The following is a 20,688-nucleotide window of genomic DNA, read 5'->3' on the forward strand; positions in this document are numbered from 1 at the left end:
GCCTGCCGAACTGCCGGTTCCGATCGGCTGTGGGGCCTACCTTACGATAATTGAACCAAAACAAAAAAAACAAAAAAACTGACAACGTTAAGAACAACCCCAATAATTTCGGCAGTGGGCGTCGAGTCCTGCTGTTTTTTCGCTTTCGTTCGTTTGCGGTGCCCGGTTAATTGGAGACGAGCTCGACGGGGTGATGTAGGACAGATGGCGTAAGTTATTGGAGAGGAGCTGGACCGACGCGCGTGCAACGGCAAATCGGGCAAACCGCTGATCTGGGCTCCGAACTCAGAATTGGGCCCACGAACCGTCGATTCGAAGGCAACGGCGTCGCGAGTAAAACTCATTACGTTGCCATGAGTCGTGGGCTTTTTCGGGCATCCGACGTCGTTTACTAGCCCGAAATCCAGTTTTTGAAGTTTTTGGTAACTGTGTTATTTTCCTATTTTAATTCCTTCGTTAATCCTAGGCTTTCTAGGAGTATTTAATCATAGTGTGCCCCGATTGTCACGCTGCGCCGAGGGGTCGTGATAAAACAAAGACATCCAGATGAATAAGATGACGGAAAGCAAACGCCCACGACAATTGAAACGTCAACAAGGCAAAAAAAGAAGGGATGCAACACGAGGACTTCCCAGGAGGTCACCCATCCTAGTACTACTCTCGCCCAAACTCGCTTAGCTTCGGAGTTCTGATGGGATCCGGTGCATGTGAGTTGGTATGATCGCATCCGTTAGCTTATAACGCCTAAAAGTATATAAGCCACGTTTGAGCCATGCCATATGACCATGGGTTGGCTATCCAACGCCCCCCGCATGAAATGGCATGGCCTGTCAAGCCTTGTCGTCGCCACCCCTACCACGTGTCGCGCGCAGGCCTGCCGAACTGCCGGTTCCGATCGGCTGTGGGGCCTGCCTTACGATAATTGAACCAAAACAAAAAAAACAAAAAAACTGACAACGTTAAGAACAACCCCAATAATTTCGGCAGTGGGCGTCGAGTCCTGCTGTTTTTTCGCTTTCGTTCGTTTGCGGTGCCCGGTTAATTGGAGACGAGCTTGACGGGGTGATGTAGGACAGATGGCGTAAGTTATTGGAGAGGAGCTGGACCGACGCGCGTGCAACGGCAAATCGGGCAAACCGCTGATCTGGGCTCCGAACTCAGAATTGGGCCCACGAACCGTCGATTCGAAGGCAACGGCGTCGCGAGTAAAACTCATTACGTTGCCATGAGTCGTGGGCTTTTTCGGGCATCCGACGTCGTTTACTAGCCCGAAATCCAGTTTTTGAAGTTTTTGGTAACTGTGTTATTTTCCTATTTTAATTCCTTCGTTAATCCTAGGCTTTCTAGGAGTATTTAATCATAGTGTGCCCCGATTGTCACGCTGCGCCGAGGGGTCGTGATAAAACAAAGACATCCAGATGAATAAGATGACGGAAAGCAAACGCCCACGACAATTGAAACGTCAACAAGGCAAAAAAAGAAGGGATGCAACACGAGGACTTCCCAGGAGGTCACCCATCCTAGTACTACTCTCGCCCAAACTCGCTTAGCTTCGGAGTTCTGATGGGATCCGGTGCATGTGAGTTGGTATGATCGCATCCGTTAGCTTATAACGCCTAAAAGTATATAAGCCACGTTTGAGCCATGCCATATGACCATGGGTTGGCTATCCAACGCCCCCCGCATGAAATGGCATGGCCTGTCAAGCCTTGTCGTCGCCACCCCTACCACGTGTCGCGCGCAGGCTTGCCGAACTGCCGGTTCCGATCGGCTGTGGGGCCTACCTTACGATAATTGAACCAAAACAAAAAAAACAAAAAAACTGACAACGTTAAGAACAACCCCAATAATTTCGGCAGTGGGCGTCGAGTCCTGCTGTTTTTTCGCTTTCGTTCGTTTGCGGTGCCCGGTTAATTGGAGACGAGCTCGACGGGGTGATGTAGGACAGATGGCGTAAGTTATTGGAGAGGAGCTGGACCGACGCGCGTGCAACGGCAAATCGGGCAAACCGCTGATCTGGGCTCTGAACTCAGAATTGGGCCCACGAACCGTCGATTCGAAGGCAACGGCGTCGCGAGTAAAACTCATTACGTTGCCATGAGTCGTGGGCTTTTTCGGGCATCCGACGTCGTTTACTAGCCCGAAATCCAGTTTTTGAAGTTTTTGGTAACTGTGTTATTTTCCTATTTTAATTCCTTCGTTAATCCTAGGCTTTCTAGGAGTATTTAATCATAGTGTGCCCCGATTGTCACGCTGCGCCGAGGGGTCGTGATAAAACAAAGACATCCAGATGAATAAGATGACGGAAAGCAAACGCCCACGACAATTGAAACGTCAACAAGGCAAAAAAAGAACGGATGCAACACGAGGACTTCCCAGGAGGTCACCCATCCTAGTACTACTCTCGCCCAAACTCGCTTAGCTTCGGAGTTCTGATGGGATCCGGTGCATGTGAGTTGGTATGATCGCATCCGTTAGCTTATAACGCCTAAAAGTATATAAGCCACGTTTGAGCCATGCCATATGACCATGGGTTGGCTATCCAACGCCCCCCGCATGAAATGGCATGGCCTGTCAAGCCTTGTCGTCGCCACCCCTACCACGTGTCGCGCGCAGGCCTGCCGAACTGCCGGTTCCGATCGGCTGTGGGGCTTACCTTACGATAATTGAACCAAAACAAAAAAAACAAAAAAACTGACAACGTTAAGAACAACCCCAATAATTTCGGCAGTGGGCGTCGAGTCCTGCTGTTTTTTCGCTTTCGTTCGTTTGCGGTGCCCGGTTAATTGGAGACGAGCTCCACGGGGTGATGTAGGACAGATGGCGTAAGTTATTGGAGAGGAAGTGGACCGACGCGCGTGCAACGGCAAATCGGGCAAACCGCTGATCTGGGCTCCGAACTCAGAATTGGGCCCACGAACCGTCGATTCGAAGGCAACGGCGTCGCGAGTAAAACTCATTGTGTTGCCATGAGTCGTGGGCTTTTTCGGGCATCCGACGTCGTTTACTAGCCCGAAATCCAGTTTTTGAAGTTTTTGGTAACTGTGTTATTTTCCTATTTTAATTCCTTCGTTAATCCTAGGCTTTCTAGGAGTATTTAATCATAGTGTGCCCCGATTGTCACGCTGCGCCGAGGGGTCGTGATAAAACAAAGACATCCAGATGAATAAGATGACGGAAAGCAAACGCCCACGACAATTGAAACGTCAACAAGGCAAAAAAAGAAGGGATGCAACACGAGGACTTCCCAGGAGGTCACCCATCCTAGTACTACTCTCGCCCAAACTCGCTTAGCTTCGGAGTTCTGATGGGATCCGGTGCATGTGAGTTGGTATGATCGCATCCGTTAGCTTATAACGCCTAAAAGTATATAAGCCACGTTTGAGCCATGCCATATGACCATGGGTTGGCTATCCAACGCCCCCCGCATGAAATGGCATGGCCTGTCAAGCCTTGTCGTCGCCACCCCTACCACGTGTCGCGCGCAGGCCTGCCGAACTGCCGGTTCCGATCGGCTGTGGGGCCTACCTTACGATAATTGAACCAAAACAAAAAAAACAAAAAAACTGACAACGTTAAGAACAACCCCAATAATTTCGGCAGTGGGCGTCGAGTCCTGCTGTTTTTTCGCTTTCGTTCGTTTGCGGTGCCCGGTTAATTGGAGACGAGCTCCACGGGGTGATGTAGGACAGATGGCGTAAGTTATTGGAGAGGAGCTGGACCGACGCGCGTGCAACGGCAAATCGGGCAAACCGCTGATCTGGGCTCCGAACTCAGAATTGGGCCCACGAACCGTCGATTCGAAGGCAACGGCGTCGCGAGTAAAACTCATTGCGTTGCCATGAGTCGTGGGCTTTTTCGGGCATCCGACGTCGTTTACTAGCCCGAAATCCAGTTTTTGAAGTTTTTGGTAACTGTGTTATTTTCCTATTTTAATTCCTTCGTTAATCCTAGGCTTTCTAGGAGTATTTAATCATAGTGTGCCCCGATTGTCACGCTGCGCCGAGGGGTCGTGATAAAACAAAGACATCCAGATGAATAAGATGACGGAAAGCAAACGCCCACGACAATTGAAACGTCAACAAGGCAAAAAAAGAAGGGATGCAACACGAGGACTTCCCAGGAGGTCACCCATCCTAGTACTACTCTCGCCCAAACTCGCTTAGCTTCGGAGTTCTGATGGGATCCGGTGCATGTGAGTTGGTATGATCGCATCCGTTAGCTTATAACGCCTAAAAGTATATAAGCCACGTTTGAGCCATGCCATATGACCATGGGTTGGCTATCCAACGCCCCCCGCATGAAATGGCATGGCCTGTCAAGCCTTGTCGTCGCCACCCCTACCACGTGTCGCGCGCAGGCCTGCCGAACTGCCGGTTCCGATCGGCTGTGGGGCCTACCTTACGATAATTGAACCAAAACAAAAAAAACAAAAAAACTGACAGCGTTAAGAACAACCCCAATAATTTCGGCAGTGGGCGTCGAGTCCTGCTGTTTTTTCGCTTTCGTTCGTTTGCGGTGCCCGGTTAATTGGAGACGAGCTCGACGGGGTGATGTAGGACAGATGGCGTAAGTTATTGGAGAGGAGCTGGACCGACGCGCGTGCAACGGCAAATCGGGCAAACCGCTGATCTGGGCTCCGAACTCAGAATTGGGCCCACGAACCGTCGATTCGAAGGCAACGGCGTCGCGAGTAAAACTCATTACGTTGCCATGAGTCGTGGGCTTTTTCGGGCATCCGACGTCGTTTACTAGCCCGAAATCCAGTTTTTGAAGTTTTTGGTAACTGTGTTATTTTCCTATTTTAATTCCTTCGTTAATCCTAGGCTTTCTAGGAGTATTTAATCATAGTGTGCCCCGATTGTCACGCTGCGCCGAGGGGTCGTGATAAAACAAAGACATCCAGATGAATAAGATGACGGAAAGCAAACGCCCACGACAATTGAAACGTCAACAAGGCAAAAAAAGAAGGGATGCAACACGAGGACTTCCCAGGAGGTCACCCATCCTAGTACTACTCTCGCCCAAACTCGCTTAGCTTCGGAGTTCTGATGGGATCCGGTGCATGTGAGTTGGTATGATCGCATCCGTTAGCTTATAACGCCTAAAAGTATATAAGCCACGTTTGAGCCATGCCATATGACCATGGGTTGGCTATCCAACGCCCCCCGCATGAAATGGCATGGCCTGTCAAGCCTTGTCGTCGCCACCCCTACCACGTGTCGCGCGCAGGCCTGCCGAACTGCCGGTTCCGATCGGCTGTGGGGCCTACCTTACGATAATTGAACCAAAACAAAAAAAACAAAAAAACTGACAACGTTAAGAACAACCCCAATAATTTCGGCAGTGGGCGTCGAGTCCTGCTGTTTTTTCGCTTTCGTTCGTTTGCGGTGCCCGGTTAATTGGAGACGAGCTCGACGGGGTGATGTAGGACAGATGGCGTAAGTTATTGGAGAGGAGCTGGACCGACGCGCGTGCAACGGCAAATCGGGCAAACCGCTGATCTGGGCTCCGAACTCAGAATTGGGCCCACGAACCGTCGATTCGAAGGCAACGGCGTCGCGAGTAAAACTCATTACGTTGCCATGAGTCGTGGGCTTTTTCGGGCATCCGACGTCGTTTACTAGCCCGAAATCCAGTTTTTGAAGTTTTTGGTAACTGTGTTATTTTCCTATTTTAATTCCTTCGTTAATCCTAGGCTTTCTAGGAGTATTTAATCATAGTGTGCCCCGATTGTCACGCTGCGCCGAGGGGTCGTGATAAAACAAAGACATCCAGATGAATAAGATGACGGAAAGCAAACGCCCACGACAATTGAAACGTCAACAAGGCAAAAAAAGAAGGGATGCAACACGAGGACTTCCCAGGAGGTCACCCATCCTAGTACTACTCTCGCCCAAACTCGCTTAGCTTCGGAGTTCTGATGGGATCCGGTGCATGTGAGTTGGTATGATCGCATCCGTTAGCTTATAACGCCTAAAAGTATATAAGCCACGTTTGAGCCATGCCATATGACCATGGGTTGGCTATCCAACGCCCCCCGCATGAAATGGCATGGCCTGTCAAGCCTTGTCGTCGCCACCCCTACCACGTGTCGCGCGCAGGCCTGCCGAACTGCCGGTTCCGATCGGCTGTGGGGCCTACCTTACGATAATTGAACCAAAACAAAAAAAACAAAAAAACTGACAACGTTAAGAACAACCCCAATAATTTCGGCAGTGGGCGTCGAGTCCTGCTGTTTTTTCGCTTTCGTTCGTTTGCGGTGCCCGGTTAATTGGAGACGAGCTCCACGGGGTGATGTAGGACAGATGGCGTAAGTTATTGGAGAGGAAGTGGACCGACGCGCGTGCAACGGCAAATCGGGCAAACCGCTGATCTGGGCTCCGAACTCAGAATTGGGCCCACGAACCGTCGATTCGAAGGCAACGGCGTCGCGAGTAAAACTCATTGTGTTGCCATGAGTCGTGGGCTTTTTCGGGCATCCGACGTCGTTTACTAGCCCGAAATCCAGTTTTTGAAGTTTTTGGTAACTGTGTTATTTTCCTATTTTAATTCCTTCGTTAATCCTAGGCTTTCTAGGAGTATTTAATCATAGTGTGCCCCGATTGTCACGCTGCGCCGAGGGGTCGTGATAAAACAAAGACATCCAGATGAATAAGATGACGGAAAGCAAACGCCCACGACAATTGAAACGTCAACAAGGCAAAAAAAGAAGGGATGCAACACGAGGACTTCCCAGGAGGTCACCCATCCTAGTACTACTCTCGCCCAAACTCGCTTAGCTTCGGAGTTCTGATGGGATCCGGTGCATGTGAGTTGGTATGATCGCATCCGTTAGCTTATAACGCCTAAAAGTATATAAGCCACGTTTGAGCCATGCCATATGACCATGGGTTGGCTATCCAACGCCCCCCGCATGAAATGGCATGGCCTGTCAAGCCTTGTCGTCGCCACCCCTACCACGTGTCGCGCGCAGGCCTGCCGAACTGCCGGTTCCGATCGGCTGTGGGGCCTACCTTACGATAATTGAACCAAAACAAAAAAAACAAAAAAACTGACAACGTTAAGAACAACCCCAATAATTTCGGCAGTGGGCGTCGAGTCCTGCTGTTTTTTCGCTTTCGTTCGTTTGCGGTGCCCGGTTAATTGGAGACGAGCTCGACGGGGTGATGTAGGACAGATGGCGTAAGTTATTGGAGAGGAGCTGGACCGACGCGCGTGCAACGGCAAATCAGGCAAACCGCTGATCTGGGCTCCGAACTCAGAATTGGGCCCACGAACCGTCGATTCGAAGGCAACGGCGTCGCGAGTAAAACTCATTACGTTGCCATGAGTCGTGGGCTTTTTCGGGCATCCGACGTCGTTTACTAGCCCGAAATCCAGTTTTTGAAGTTTTTGGTAACTGTGTTATTTTCCTATTTTAATTCCTTCGTTAATCCTAGGCTTTCTAGGAGTATTTAATCATAGTGTGCCCCGATTGTCACGCTGCGCCGAGGGGTCGTGATAAAACAAAGACATCCAGATGAATAAGATGACGGAAAGCAAACGCCCACGACAATTGAAACGTCAACAAGGCAAAAAAAGAAGGGATGCAACACGAGGACTTCCCAGGAGGTCACCCATCCTAGTACTACTCTCGCCCAAACTCGCTTAGCTTCGGAGTTCTGATGGGATCCGGTGCATGTGAGTTGGTATGATCGCATCCGTTAGCTTATAACGCCTAAAAGTATATAAGCCACGTTTGAGCCATGCCATATGACCATGGGTTGGCTATCCAACGCCCCCCGCATGAAATGGCATGGCCTGTCAAGCCTTGTCGTCGCCACCCCTACCACGTGTCGCGCGCAGGCCTGCCGAACTGCCGGTTCCGATCGGCTGTGGGGCCTACCTTACGATAATTGAACCAAAACAAAAAAAACAAAAAAACTGACAACGTTAAGAACAACCCCAATAATTTCGGCAGTGGGCGTCGAGTCCTGCTGTTTTTTCGCTTTCGTTCGTTTGCGGTGCCCGGTTAATTGGAGACGAGCTCCACGGGGTGATGTAGGACAGATGGCGTAAGTTATTGGAGAGGAAGTGGACCGACGCGCGTGCAACGGCAAATCGGGCAAACCGCTGATCTGGGCTCCGAACTCAGAATTGGGCCCACGAACCGTCGATTCGAAGGCAACGGCGTCGCGAGTAAAACTCATTGTGTTGCCATGAGTCGTGGGCTTTTTCGGGCATCCGACGTCGTTTACTAGCCCGAAATCCAGTTTTTGAAGTTTTTGGTAACTGTGTTATTTTCCTATTTTAATTCCTTCGTTAATCCTAGGCTTTCTAGGAGTATTTAATCATAGTGTGCCCCGATTGTCACGCTGCGCCGAGGGGTCGTGATAAAACAAAGACATCCAGATGAATAAGATGACGGAAAGCAAACGCCCACGACAATTGAAACGTCAACAAGGCAAAAAAAGAAGGGATGCAACACGAGGACTTCCCAGGAGGTCACCCATCCTAGTACTACTCTCGCCCAAACTCGCTTAGCTTCGGAGTTCTGATGGGATCCGGTGCATGTGAGTTGGTATGATCGCATCCGTTAGCTTATAACGCCTAAAAGTATATAAGCCACGTTTGAGCCATGCCATATGACCATGGGTTGGCTATCCAACGCCCCCCGCATGAAATGGCATGGCCTGTCAAGCCTTGTCGTCGCCACCCCTACCACGTGTCGCGCGCAGGCCTGCCGAACTGCCGGTTCCGATCGGCTGTGGGGCCTACCTTACGATAATTGAACCAAAACAAAAAAAACAAAAAAACTGACAACGTTAAGAACAACCCCAATAATTTCGGCAGTGGGCGTCGAGTCCTGCTGTTTTTTCGCTTTCGTTCGTTTGCGGTGCCCGGTTAATTGGAGACGAGCTCGACGGGGTGATGTAGGACAGATGGCGTAAGTTATTGGAGAGGAGCTGGACCGACGCGCGTGCAACGGCAAATCGGGCAAACCGCTGATCTGGGCTCCGAACTCAGAATTGGGCCCACGAACCGTCGATTCGAAGGCAACGGCGTCGGGAGTAAAACTCATTACGTTGCCATGAGTCGTGGGCTTTTTCGGGCATCCGACGTCGTTTACTAGCCCGAAATCCAGTTTTTGAAGTTTTTGGTAACTGTGTTATTTTCCTATTTTAATTCCTTCGTTAATCCTAGGCTTTCTAGGACTATTTAATCATAGTGTGCCCCGATTGTCACGCTGCGCCGAGGGGTCGTGATAAAACAAAGACATCCAGATGAATAAGATGACGGAAAGCAAACGCCCACGACAATTGAAACGTCAACAAGGCAAAAAAAGAAGGGATGCAACACGAGGACTTCCCAGGAGGTCACCCATCCTAGTACTACTCTCGCCCAAACTCGCTTAGCTTCGGAGTTCTGATGGGATCCGGTGCATGTGAGTTGGTATGATCGCATCCGTTAGCTTATAACGCCTAAAAGTATATAAGCCACGTTTGAGCCATGCCATATGACCATGGGTTGGCTATCCAACGCCCCCCGCATGAAATGGCATGGCCTGTCAAGCCTTGTCGTCGCCACCCCTACCACGTGTCGCGCGCAGGCCTGCCGAACTGCCGGTTCCGATCGGCTGTGGGGCCTACCTTACGATAATTGAACCAAAACAAAAAAAACAAAAAAACTGACAACGTTAAGAACAACCCCAATAATTTCGGCAGTGGGCGTCGAGTCCTGCTGTTTTTTCGCTTTCGTTCGTTTGCGGTGCCCGGTTAATTGGAGACGAGCTCCACGGGGTGATGTAGGACAGATGGCGTAAGTTATTGGAGAGGAGCTGGACCGACGCGCGTGCAACGGCAAATCGGGCAAACCGCTGATCTGGGCTCCGAACTCAGAATTGGGCCCACGAACCGTCGATTCGAAGGCAACGGCGTCGCGAGTAAAACTCATTACGTTGCCATGAGTCGTGGGCTTTTTCGGGCATCCGACGTCGTTTACTAGCCCGAAATCCAGTTTTTGAAGTTTTTGGTAACTGTGTTATTTTCCTATTTTAATTCCTTCGTTAATCCTAGGCTTTCTAGGAGTATTTAATCATAGTGTGCCCCGATTGTCACGCTGCGCCGAGGGGTCGTGATAAAACAAAGACATCCAGATGAATAAGATGACGGAAAGCAAACGCCCACGACAATTGAAACGTCAACAAGGCAAAAAAAGAAGGGATGCAACACGAGGACTTCCCAGGAGGTCACCCATCCTAGTACTACTCTCGCCCAAACTCGCTTAGCTTCGGAGTTCTGATGGGATCCGGTGCATGTGAGTTGGTATGATCGCATCCGTTAGCTTATAACGCCTAAAAGTATATAAGCCACGTTTGAGCCATGCCATATGACCATGGGTTGGCTATCCAACGCCCCCCGCATGAAATGGCATGGCCTGTCAAGCCTTGTCGTCGCCACCCCTACCACGTGTCGCGCGCAGGCCTGCCGAACTGCCGGTTCCGATCGGCTGTGGGGCCTACCTTACGATAATTGAACCAAAACAAAAAAAACAAAAAAACTGACAACGTTAAGAACAACCCCAATAATTTCGGCAGTGGGCGTCGAGTCCTGCTGTTTTTTCGCTTTCGTTTGTTTGCGGTGCCCGGTTAATTGGAGACGAGCTCCACGGGGTGATGTAGGACAGATGGCGTAAGTTATTGGAGAGGAGTTGGACCGACGCGCGTGCAACGGCAAATCGGGCAAACCGCTGATCTGGGCTCCGAACTCAGAATTGGGCCCACGAACCGTCGATTCGAAGGCAACGGCGTCGCGAGTAAAACTCATTGCGTTGCCATGAGTCGTGGGCTTTTTCGGGCATCCGACGTCGTTTACTAGCCCGAAATCCAGTTTTTGAAGTTTTTGGTAACTGTGTTATTTTCCTATTTTAATTCCTTCGTTAATCCTAGGCTTTCTAGGAGTATTTAATCATAGTGTGCCCCGATTGTCACGCTGCGCCGAGGGGTCGTGATAAAACAAAGACATCCAGATGAATAAGATGACGGAAAGCAAACGCCCACGACAATTGAAACGTCAACAAGGCAAAAAAAGAAGGGATGCAACACGAGGACTTCCCAGGAGGTCACCCATCCTAGTACTACTCTCGCCCAAACTCGCTTAGCTTCGGAGTTCTGATGGGATCCGGTGCATGTGAGTTGGTATGATCGCATCCGTTAGCTTATAACGCCTAAAAGTATATAAGCCACGTTTGAGCCATGCCATATGACCATGGGTTGGCTATCCAACGCCCCCCGCATGAAATGGCATGGCCTGTCAAGCCTTGTCGTCGCCACCCCTCTGCATGTGAGTGTCATTCCTCTGCATGATGAAATTATCTGTGTTTCTAACCATTGAAGCAACAATTTCTTCCAAAGTTGGTCCTTGAGGTGGTTGGTGAGATTGACTAAGTGGTGGTGGATTATAATATTGGGGTTGACCATAAGGTGGACAAGTATTATGTTGGCCTTGATATGGTTGATATGACCCTTGTTGAAAATTTGGATTGTCAGTCCACCAGAAGTTTGAATGATTTCTCCACTCCGGATTGTATGTTTGTCGGAAATATTCATTCATAGGCAACTCATTATGAAATGAGCCAAAAACATTTGCTTCCTCCATCACAAATTTATTGGAGTATTCTTACAGAGTAAGTTCCACAATTTTAGTTGCGGCTGCCATTGGAGATGGTGAAGGTGACTCCTCGGATGTTCCTATAAGAAAAAGAAACAAAAACAAATCAAGATAAAATGAAACAACAATCAATAAACAAAAATAAAACTAAGTACTCTAAACATACTCAAACAAAACAGATAAGCAACCGTGCCAGTTCCCCGGTAACGGCGCCAAAAATTGTTGCATTCCTAAAAGGACACAAATTAATGTGCAAACAACCAATTAAAAATACCCGCAAGTGCACGAATCTAATGAAGTATAGATTATGTAAGTACGGGGTCGATCCCACGAAGAACTTGTCGGCTCCCTATAAGTTCTAATTTGAGTACGTAAAGAACACTTAATTGACACACCACAAATACGCAAATGCAAAATGGAAACTAAAAATAAGTAAAGAAGTGCAATAGAAATGAAACAACACAAGAAAACTAAAGAAAAACACAAACAGCATTTTCTATCGCCATTTTATCACCTGTTTATCACCTGTGAACAGTACCGTGAACAGTAAACAGTGCCATGAACAGTGAACAGTGGCGACCGGTCGTGTGAACAGTGACGACCGGTCGTTTTTGGGCAGAGTCGAAATTTCAATAAACGTGTGATGAGCGACCGGTCGTGAACAGTAACGACCGGTCGTTTTTGGGCAGATTCGTTTCTCTGTTTTTCAGTTTCGACCTCTGTCCAGTGTTTTGCCTATAACTTTCCAACTGTACGTCGAAAATTCACGTTATTTATACGGTTGGATTCAGAACAGAAAATGCAAGAACACAGCGCGGACCAAAAGTCCAAAACAATTACGGAAACAAATAAAATTCAGTATCAAAGACACACCACGTATCAAACACACAACTCACACACACATTGGGGGGGTTTTGATTTGTTTCAAGTGACCTATTTCTATTGCATGAAAGTAAATGGACTTTGAATTTAAATGAGAAAGGCAGAGATGAAATATCAAAGAGTGGAATTAAAAAGTAACAAACACTAGGGTTTCGGAATCCACCCTAAACAATTCTACCCAAGTTCATGAATACTCAAGTGATGAACTCTAAACGTGTTGATGAAAATGTTCGCAATCAAGGCCATGGGTCGTGGCTCAAGACGCATTGATTCTCTCTAATATACGTAAAGTGCATGGTTCGTGCTACAATACTTGTGCCCTCCTCATAACCGAACCTAGGTATGGTTCGTACTTTGATTCAATTACAAGGAGAACCCATTAAGTTCAAAGAGAATATGAACATCACAAGAATCCTAATAGCATGGTGTTTACATTAGGTATTCAAGAAACCAATTCACATGGATGATTCTTACTTCATCCATTTATTGCTTAGGATAACATGAAGATACACATAATCCCAACAATCTCAAGAAGCATGCTTTCAAAGATGGCCAACCAAGGAAAAACACACATCAAGGATAGATTAATTTGGTGAATTGGAATTCATCAACAATATCTAGAAATTCATACACTCAAGTATCAAAACAATAAGGTAATCATGTTTAGGGCTTCAACCTAAGCCCTAGCTATAGAGTTTAGTTGCTCATACTTATTTCAAATACAAACTCAAAATGAAATTAGAAAGAGTTTACAGATTTTCAGAAAATGATGAAAGCTTCAAGATCATCAATGGTGGAAGTCTTCTTCTCCACTTTTCTTGGCTGCACCTTGGCTTTCTCCAAGCTCCAAAAACTCTCCAAAATCTGCTCTCAATTGTGTAGAATTCAGAATTGAATTGCTTTCCACGTTCAAAGGCTCCCTCCATATCTGATTGCCAATTGCTTTTGCTCCTTTTCCCATCTTTTCCTACTCACACTTTTAATATAAAACTCATTCTTTCTCTAAAGCTTTTGCCCATTGTCCCCTTGCCATTATGAAGCATTGACTCACAAAGATGCCAAATACTTCAGAAAATATCTCTTTTACAAAGGTAATTCCTTGTTACCAAGAGTTATGGTAACAAGAAATTAAGATGACACAAAGGAGGTAAAAGCTGGCCAAATCCGGATTTCCAGAGCTGTGGTAACATGCTGGATTGGTTGGATAGGCAATACTTGTCCAATGGAGCTCAAATTTGGATATGTTGTAGTTAACATCCATTGGAACAAATCTCATGAAGATCATGACCTCATCCGAGCACCAGAGCATGTTGATCCCAGGCCAAGAAGTTGACCTACGAAAATGAACAAAAACAGAATTTATAACTAATAATGCACTTTTAGCTCATTTTCATTCCAACCAAGGTAAAATCTAAGAAAACACAAAAAGGAAGTAAAAAGCTATAAAATGTCAAGAACTAACTCAAAATAGTGGGTGAATAACATGAAAAATCATGTGTAAAAATGAACCGAACAAACTTCCCAAACTTATCTTTTGCTAGTCCTCGAGCAAAACAGAAACTAAAACAAGATTCGAAACAAAACTTTCCGAACACTTTCCAAAGAGAGAGCGACTTATGCAAATGACTTAAAAGTTTTCACAAAGAAAACTCATTTTAGACATTATTCACAAGGCAGCAAAGTTCAGAACACAACATGTTCAAAGTGTAGTAGTGTGATGGCCAAATGGAACTCATTCTCCAATTTCAGTTTTCACACAACTTCAAAAATCATACCCAGCACAAATGTAACTTCAAATCTCACCTAAGTTGTCCTCTCACAAATGAATCACTCGGAAGAGGGTTACAATGCATCACTCAATAATAGACATGAGAATAGAGTTAAACCATAAGGGACTTAACTCAAAATTAGCAAGCTGAAAAACATGCATGAATATGATCTCAAGAAGGATGCTAAACACTTAAAAGAAGAATGTGTGCAATTCAACCACATGACATCTAGGATCAATTTAGGTCTTTATTATAGGTTGTAATGGGGCTAAGGGTGTAAGGTGAGTAAGAAATGAAGGATAAGGATACAACAAAGTCCAAGGAACTCACAATGTAAGAGCATATAATCGTTGACTAAAAGACTTTGAAACATCACGCTTGAAATTTTCATTCTTTTATTATTTTTTGGGTGATCAAATAGACCACAAAGCCTTATACCTCCACTAATTATGATTCACACTCCTTCCTTCCATTTGAACAACCAAGAAACATGGAATTGAATTTGAAACCATTGCCACTTAACCACGACTTTTCTCTTTTCTTTCACCCTTTTTTTTTTTTTTTTTTTTTTTTTGAAAGTAATAACCCTTCCCAAACTTAGCATGAAAAACACATCTAAATTAAAGCTCACGAGTTCCTTAGAAAGGTAAATTCTTGTTTTTCAGGCTAAGGCTAGAAGTAATAACTGGTTACTTGAAAGAAAAGGCATACATATAGGCTCAAGGTGGTTAACAATGGAAAATCATGCTTAAGCATGCATAGGGTTAGCTTGAAAGGCACAAACGGTCCAAAGAGGGCCTTAATATCATTTCTCAAATGTCATGTAATCAAATTGCACAAGAATGAGTAACTTTTAAGTGCTCAACCAAATCAATGAATAATGAGATCAAACAACAACTCAGATGACAAGAAAAGTGGAATATGTGTATAACACTCATGAATTGAAGCACAAGGCTCAAAGCTCACATTATATGGTTATACAAGTCTAATTCATGCTTGATACAATTCTTTGGATCATGCAAGTCCCTCAACTGGAGAATTATGAAACAAATGGCAAGTGCGTAGAGGGTTTCAAACATATCATGCTAGAACGATGCCATTTAGTGAATAACAAATTTTTTAAATTTTTTTTTTTTAATTTTTTTTTTTTAGAGCATTTTCAATCAAGTCATTTAAACATTCATCACAATCTCATCATATATGTCCGGAAAGTGACTTGAAAACACAAAGACTCAAAACTGAAAAGAAAACAGAACAAATTAAAGCAAGAATTAAAGCGAAACGAAAAAGACTTGCTATCCCTTCCCAAACTTAGAAATAAACATTGTCCTCAATGTTAAAGAATTCAGACATCAACAACGTTATAACAAGAATTAAAGGGAATAAAGCAGTTAAATACAAGAACAAACACGAAAAAAACAACTACAACACGGTTGCAAAAACAAAAACAAAAACGAAACCAAACAGAAACAAATAAAACAGTAAGCCCTAACAACAGTCTTACACATGCAGAAATCCAACCCAATGAAACGCAAAAACCAAATGAAAGCCCAACCCAAACGAAAGCCCAAAAGCCCAAAAGCGAAGAAAGTAAATAAAACAAAGAAACCAAGTCAGAAGCACAAAGAGCGAGGACTCAGTAAAATAGAAAAAGTGGGCCCTGAAGTCTCGACACCTGTGAGTCGAGGGAAACAAAGGGAGAGACGTGTCGACAAGCAGAGGTCTCTCTCACGGTCCCAAGCCAGAAAAATTGGCTTCATAGGAAGGCGTGACGACTTTCGTTTCTCAAAAACGCTGAAAGGCGGAACTGTAATTAAAGGGGTTGGGGACCAGGTGGGGTGACCTAAGGGGATAGGCCGTAAGGGCCGCGCAAAACGCAGAAGCGCAGTGGCTAGGGTTACGTAAAAACTCATTGCGTTGCCATGAGTCGTGGGCTTTTTCGGGCATCCGACGTCGTTTACTAGCCCGAGATCCAGTTTTTGAAGTTTTTGGTAACTGTGTTATTTTCCTATTTTAATTCCTTCGTTAATCCTAGGCTTTCTAGGAGTATTTAATCATAGTGTGCCCCGATTGTCACGCTGCGCCAAGGGGTCGTGATAAAACAAAGACATCCAGATGAATAAGATGACGGAAAGCAAACGCCCACGACAATTGAAACGTCAACAAGGCAAAAAAAGAAGGGATGCAACACGAGGACTTCCCAGGAGGTCACCCATCCTAGTACTACTATCGCCCAAACTCGCTTAACTTCGGAGTTCTGATGGGATCCGGTGCATATGAGTTGGTATGATCGCATCCGTTAGCTTATAACGCCTAAAAGTATATAAGCCACGTTTGAGCCATGCCATATGACCATGGGTTGGCTATCCAACGCCCCCCGCATGAAATGGCATGGCCTGTCAAGCCTTGTCGTCGCCACCCCTACCACGTGTCGCGCGCAGGCCTGCCGAACTGCCGGTTCCGATCGGCTGTGGGGCCTACCTTACGATAATTGAACCAAAACAAAAAAAACAAAAAAACTGACAACGTTAAGAACAACCCCAATAATTTCGGCAGTGGGCGTCGAGTCCTGCTGTTTTTTCGCTTTCGTTCGTTTGCGGTGCCCGGTTAATTGGAGACGAGCTCCACGGGGTGATGTAGGACAGATGGCGTAAGCTATTGGAGAGGAGCTGGACCGACGCGCGTGCAACGGCAAATCGGGCAAACCGCTGATCTGGGCTCCGACCTCAGAATTGGGCCCACGAACCGTCGATTCGAAGGCAACGGCGTCGCGAGTAAAACTCATTGCGTTGCCACGAGTCGTGGGCTTTTTCGGGCATCCGACGTCGTTTACTGGCCCGAGATCCAGTTTTTGAAGTTTTTGGTAACTGTGTTATTTTCCTTTTTTAATTCCTTCGTTAATCCTAGGCTTTCTAGGAGTATTTAATCATAGTGTGCCCCGATTGTCACGCTGCGCCAAGGGGTCGTGATAAAACAAAGACATCCAGATGAATAAGATGACGGAAAGCAAACGCCCACGACAATTGAAACGTCAACAAGCCAAAAAAAGAAGGGATGCAACACGAGGACTTCCCAGGAGGTCACCCATCCTAGTACTACTCTCGACCAAACTCGCTTAACTTCGGAGTTCTGATGGGATCCGGTGCATGTGAGTTGGTATGATCGCATCCGTTAGCTTATAACGCCTAAAAGTATATAAGCCACGTTTGAGCCATGCCATATGACCATGGGTTGGCTATCCAACGCCCCCCGCATGAAATGGCATGGCCTGTCAAGCCTTGTCGTCGCCACCCCTACCACGTGTCGCGCGCAGGCCTGCCGAACTGCCGGTTCCGATCGGCTGTGGGGCCTACCTTACGATAATTGAACCAAAACAAAAAAAACAAAAAAACTGACAACGTTAAGAACAACCCCAATAATTTCGGCAGTGGGCGTCGAGTCCTGCTGTTTTTTCGCTTTAGTTCGTTTGCGGTGCCCGGTTAATTGGAGACGAGCTCCACGGGGTGATGTAGGACAGATGGGGTAAGTTATTGGAGAGGAGCTGGACCGACGCGCGTGCAACGGCAAATCGGGCAAACCGCTGATCTGGGCTCCGACCTCAGAATTGGGCCCACGAACCGTCGATTTGAAGGCAACGGCGTCGCGAGTAAAACTCATTGCGTTGCCATGAGTCGTGGGCTTTTTCGGGCATCCGACGTCGTTTACTAGCCCGAGATCCAGTTTTTGAAGTTTTTGGTAACTGTGTTATTTTCCTATTTTAATTCCTTCGTTAATCCTAGGCTTTCTAGGAGTATTTAATCATAGTGTGCCCCGATTGTCACGCTGCGCCAAGGGGTCGTGATAAAACAAAGACATCCAGATGAATAAGATGACGGAAAGCAAACGCCCACGACAATTGAAACGTCAACAAGGCAAAAAAAGAAGGGATGCAACACGAGGACTTCCCAGGAGGTCACCCATCCTAGTACTACTCTCGCCCAAACTCACTTAACTTCGGAGTTCTGATGGGATCCGGTGCATGTGAGTTGGTATGATCGCATCCGTTAGCTTATAACGCCTAAAAGTATATAAGCCACGTTTGAGCCATGCCATATGACCATGGGTTGGCTATCCAACGCCCCCCGCATGAAATGGCATGGCCTGTCAAGCCTTGTCGTCGCCACCCCTACCACGTGTCGCGCGCAGGCCTGCCGAACTGCCGGTTCCGATCGGCTGTGGGGCCTACCTTACGATAATTGAACCAAAACAAAAAAAACAAAAAAACTGACAACGTTAAGAACAACCCCAATAATTTCGGCAGTGGGCGTCGAGTCCTGCTGTTTCATCGCTTTCGTTCGTTTGCGGTGCCCGGTTAATTGGAGACGAGCTCCACGGGGTGATGTAGGACAGATGGCGTAAGTTATTGGAGAGGAGCTGGACCGACGCGCGTGCAACGGCAAATCGGGCAAACCGCTGATCTGGGCTCCGACCTCAGAATTGGGCCCACGAACCGTCGATTCGAAGGCAACGGCGTCGCGAGTAAAACTCATTGCCTTGCCATGAGTCGTGGGCTTTTTCGGGCATCCGACGTCGTTTACTAGCCCGAGATCAAGTTTTTCAAGTTTTTGGTAACTGTGTTATTTTCCTATTTTAATTCCTTCGTTAATCCTAGGCTTTCTAGGAGTATTTAATCATACTGTGCCCCGATTGTCACGCTGCGCCAAGGGGTCGTGATAAAACAAAGACATCCAGATGAATAAGATGACGGAAAGCAAACGCCCACGACAATTGAAACGTCAACAAGCCAAAAAAAGAAGGGATGCAACACGAGGACTTCCCAGGAGGTCACCCATCCTAGTACTACTCTCGACCAAACTCGCTTAACTTCGGAGTTCTGATGGGATCCGGTGCATGTGAGTTGGTATGATCGCATCCGTTAGCTTATAACGCCTAAAAGTATATAAGCCACGTTTGAGCCATGCCATATGACCATGGGTTGGCTATCCAACGCCCCCCGCATGAAATGGCATGGCCTGTCAAGCCTTGTCGTCGCCACCCCTACCACGTGTCGCGCGCAGGCCTGCCGAACTGCCGGTTCTGATCGGCTGTGGGGCCTACCTTACGATAATTGAACCAAAACAAAAAAAACAAAAAAACTGACAACGTTAAGAACAACCCCAATAATTTCGGCAGTGGGCATCGAGTCCTGCTGTTTTTTCGCTTTCGTTCGTTTGCGGTGCCCGGTTAATTGGAGACGAGCTCCACGGGGTGATGTAGGACAGATGGGGTAAGTTATTGGAGAGGAGCTGGACCGACGCGCGTGCAACGGCAAATCGGGCAAACCGCTGATCTGGGCTCCGACCTCAGAATTGGGCCCACGAACCGTCGATTCGAAGGCAACGGCGTCGCGAGTAAAACTCATTGCGTTGCCATGAGTCGTGGGCTTTTTCGGGCATCCGACGTCGTTTACTAGCCCGAGATCCAGTTTTTGAAGTTTTTGGTAACTGTGTTATTTTCCTATTTTAATTCCTTCGTTAATCCTAGGCTTTCTAGGAGTATTTAATCATAGTGTGGCCCGATTGTCACACTGCGCCAAGGGGTCGTGACAAAACAAAGACATCCAGATGAATAAGATGACGGAAAGCAAACGCCCACGACAATTGAAACGTCAACAAGGCAAAAAAAGAAGGGATGCAACACGAGGACTTCCCAGGAGGTCACCCATCCTAGTACTACTCTCGCCCAAACTCGCTTAACTTCGGAGTTCTGATGGGATCCGGTGCATGTGAGTTGGTATGATCGCATTCGTTAGCTTATAACGCCTATAAGTATATAAGCCACGTTTGAGCCATGCCATATGACCATGGGTTGGCTATCCAACGCCCCCCGCATGAAATGGCATGGCCTGTCAAGCCTTGTCGTCGCCACCCCTACCACGTGTCGCGCGCTGGCCTGCCGAACTGCCGGTTCCGATCAGCTGTGGGGCCTACCTTACGATAATTGAACCAAAACAAAAAAAACAAAAAAACTGACAACGTTAAGAACAACCCCAATAATTTCGGCAGTGGGCGTCGAGTCCTGCTGTTTTTTCGCTTTCGTTCGTTTGCGGTGCCCGGTTAATTGGAGACGAGCTCCACGGGGTGATGTAGGACAGATGGGGTAAGTTATTGGAGAGGAGCTGGACCGAACCGCGTGCAACGGCAAATCGGGCAAACCGCTGATCTGGGCTCCGACCTCAGAATTGGGACAACGAACCGTCGATTCGAAGGCAACGGCGTCGCGAGTAAAACTCATTGCGTTGCCATGAGTCGTGGGCTTTTTCGGGCATCCGACGTCGTTTACTAGCCCGAGATCCAGTTTTTGAAGTTTTTGGTAACTGTGTTATTTTCCTATTTTAATTCCTTCGT

At 47.0% G+C, this 20,688-nt stretch overlaps 18 non-coding genes across 18 annotated transcripts; all 18 read right to left on the reverse strand.

The window, feature by feature from the left end:
- Window positions 1-610: 610 nt before the first annotated feature.
- On the reverse strand, window positions 611-729 carry LOC148292198 (5S ribosomal RNA). The gene has a single exon (XR_015827601.1). It is a non-coding gene; the product is annotated as a 5S ribosomal RNA (ribosomal RNA).
- A 753-nt stretch (window positions 730-1,482) lies between these two features.
- LOC148292199 (5S ribosomal RNA) lies at window positions 1,483-1,601 on the reverse strand. The gene has a single exon (XR_015827602.1). It is a non-coding gene; the product is annotated as a 5S ribosomal RNA (ribosomal RNA).
- Window positions 1,602-2,354: 753 nt separating this feature from the next.
- On the reverse strand, window positions 2,355-2,473 carry LOC148292200 (5S ribosomal RNA). The gene has a single exon (XR_015826699.1). It is a non-coding gene; the product is annotated as a 5S ribosomal RNA (ribosomal RNA).
- Window positions 2,474-3,226: 753 nt separating this feature from the next.
- On the reverse strand, window positions 3,227-3,345 carry LOC148292201 (5S ribosomal RNA). Its single transcript, XR_015827603.1, has one exon. It is a non-coding gene; the product is annotated as a 5S ribosomal RNA (ribosomal RNA).
- Window positions 3,346-4,098: 753 nt separating this feature from the next.
- LOC148292202 (5S ribosomal RNA) lies at window positions 4,099-4,217 on the reverse strand. Its single transcript, XR_015827604.1, has one exon. It is a non-coding gene; the product is annotated as a 5S ribosomal RNA (ribosomal RNA).
- A 753-nt stretch (window positions 4,218-4,970) lies between these two features.
- Window positions 4,971-5,089, reverse strand: LOC148292203 (5S ribosomal RNA). The gene has a single exon (XR_015827605.1). It is a non-coding gene; the product is annotated as a 5S ribosomal RNA (ribosomal RNA).
- A 753-nt stretch (window positions 5,090-5,842) lies between these two features.
- On the reverse strand, window positions 5,843-5,961 carry LOC148292204 (5S ribosomal RNA). The gene has a single exon (XR_015827606.1). It is a non-coding gene; the product is annotated as a 5S ribosomal RNA (ribosomal RNA).
- Window positions 5,962-6,714: 753 nt separating this feature from the next.
- Window positions 6,715-6,833, reverse strand: LOC148292205 (5S ribosomal RNA). The gene has a single exon (XR_015827607.1). It is a non-coding gene; the product is annotated as a 5S ribosomal RNA (ribosomal RNA).
- Window positions 6,834-7,586: 753 nt separating this feature from the next.
- Window positions 7,587-7,705, reverse strand: LOC148292206 (5S ribosomal RNA). The gene has a single exon (XR_015827608.1). It is a non-coding gene; the product is annotated as a 5S ribosomal RNA (ribosomal RNA).
- Window positions 7,706-8,458: 753 nt separating this feature from the next.
- Window positions 8,459-8,577, reverse strand: LOC148292207 (5S ribosomal RNA). The gene has a single exon (XR_015827610.1). It is a non-coding gene; the product is annotated as a 5S ribosomal RNA (ribosomal RNA).
- Window positions 8,578-9,330: 753 nt separating this feature from the next.
- LOC148292208 (5S ribosomal RNA) lies at window positions 9,331-9,449 on the reverse strand. Its single transcript, XR_015827611.1, has one exon. It is a non-coding gene; the product is annotated as a 5S ribosomal RNA (ribosomal RNA).
- Window positions 9,450-10,202: 753 nt separating this feature from the next.
- On the reverse strand, window positions 10,203-10,321 carry LOC148292209 (5S ribosomal RNA). Its single transcript, XR_015827612.1, has one exon. It is a non-coding gene; the product is annotated as a 5S ribosomal RNA (ribosomal RNA).
- Window positions 10,322-11,074: 753 nt separating this feature from the next.
- LOC148292210 (5S ribosomal RNA) lies at window positions 11,075-11,193 on the reverse strand. The gene has a single exon (XR_015827613.1). It is a non-coding gene; the product is annotated as a 5S ribosomal RNA (ribosomal RNA).
- A 5,288-nt stretch (window positions 11,194-16,481) lies between these two features.
- Window positions 16,482-16,600, reverse strand: LOC148292211 (5S ribosomal RNA). Its single transcript, XR_015826936.1, has one exon. It is a non-coding gene; the product is annotated as a 5S ribosomal RNA (ribosomal RNA).
- A 753-nt stretch (window positions 16,601-17,353) lies between these two features.
- On the reverse strand, window positions 17,354-17,472 carry LOC148292212 (5S ribosomal RNA). Its single transcript, XR_015826877.1, has one exon. It is a non-coding gene; the product is annotated as a 5S ribosomal RNA (ribosomal RNA).
- Window positions 17,473-18,225: 753 nt separating this feature from the next.
- LOC148292213 (5S ribosomal RNA) lies at window positions 18,226-18,344 on the reverse strand. Its single transcript, XR_015827465.1, has one exon. It is a non-coding gene; the product is annotated as a 5S ribosomal RNA (ribosomal RNA).
- A 753-nt stretch (window positions 18,345-19,097) lies between these two features.
- On the reverse strand, window positions 19,098-19,216 carry LOC148292214 (5S ribosomal RNA). Its single transcript, XR_015826878.1, has one exon. It is a non-coding gene; the product is annotated as a 5S ribosomal RNA (ribosomal RNA).
- A 753-nt stretch (window positions 19,217-19,969) lies between these two features.
- Window positions 19,970-20,088, reverse strand: LOC148292215 (5S ribosomal RNA). Its single transcript, XR_015826787.1, has one exon. It is a non-coding gene; the product is annotated as a 5S ribosomal RNA (ribosomal RNA).
- Window positions 20,089-20,688: the final 600 nt, after the last annotated feature.

The sequence above is a fragment of the Prunus avium genome, chromosome 8 (assembly GCF_965620075.1).
Source record: "Prunus avium chromosome 8, drPruAviu1.hap1.1, whole genome shotgun sequence".
Lineage (NCBI taxonomy): Eukaryota > Viridiplantae > Streptophyta > Magnoliopsida > Rosales > Rosaceae > Prunus > Prunus avium.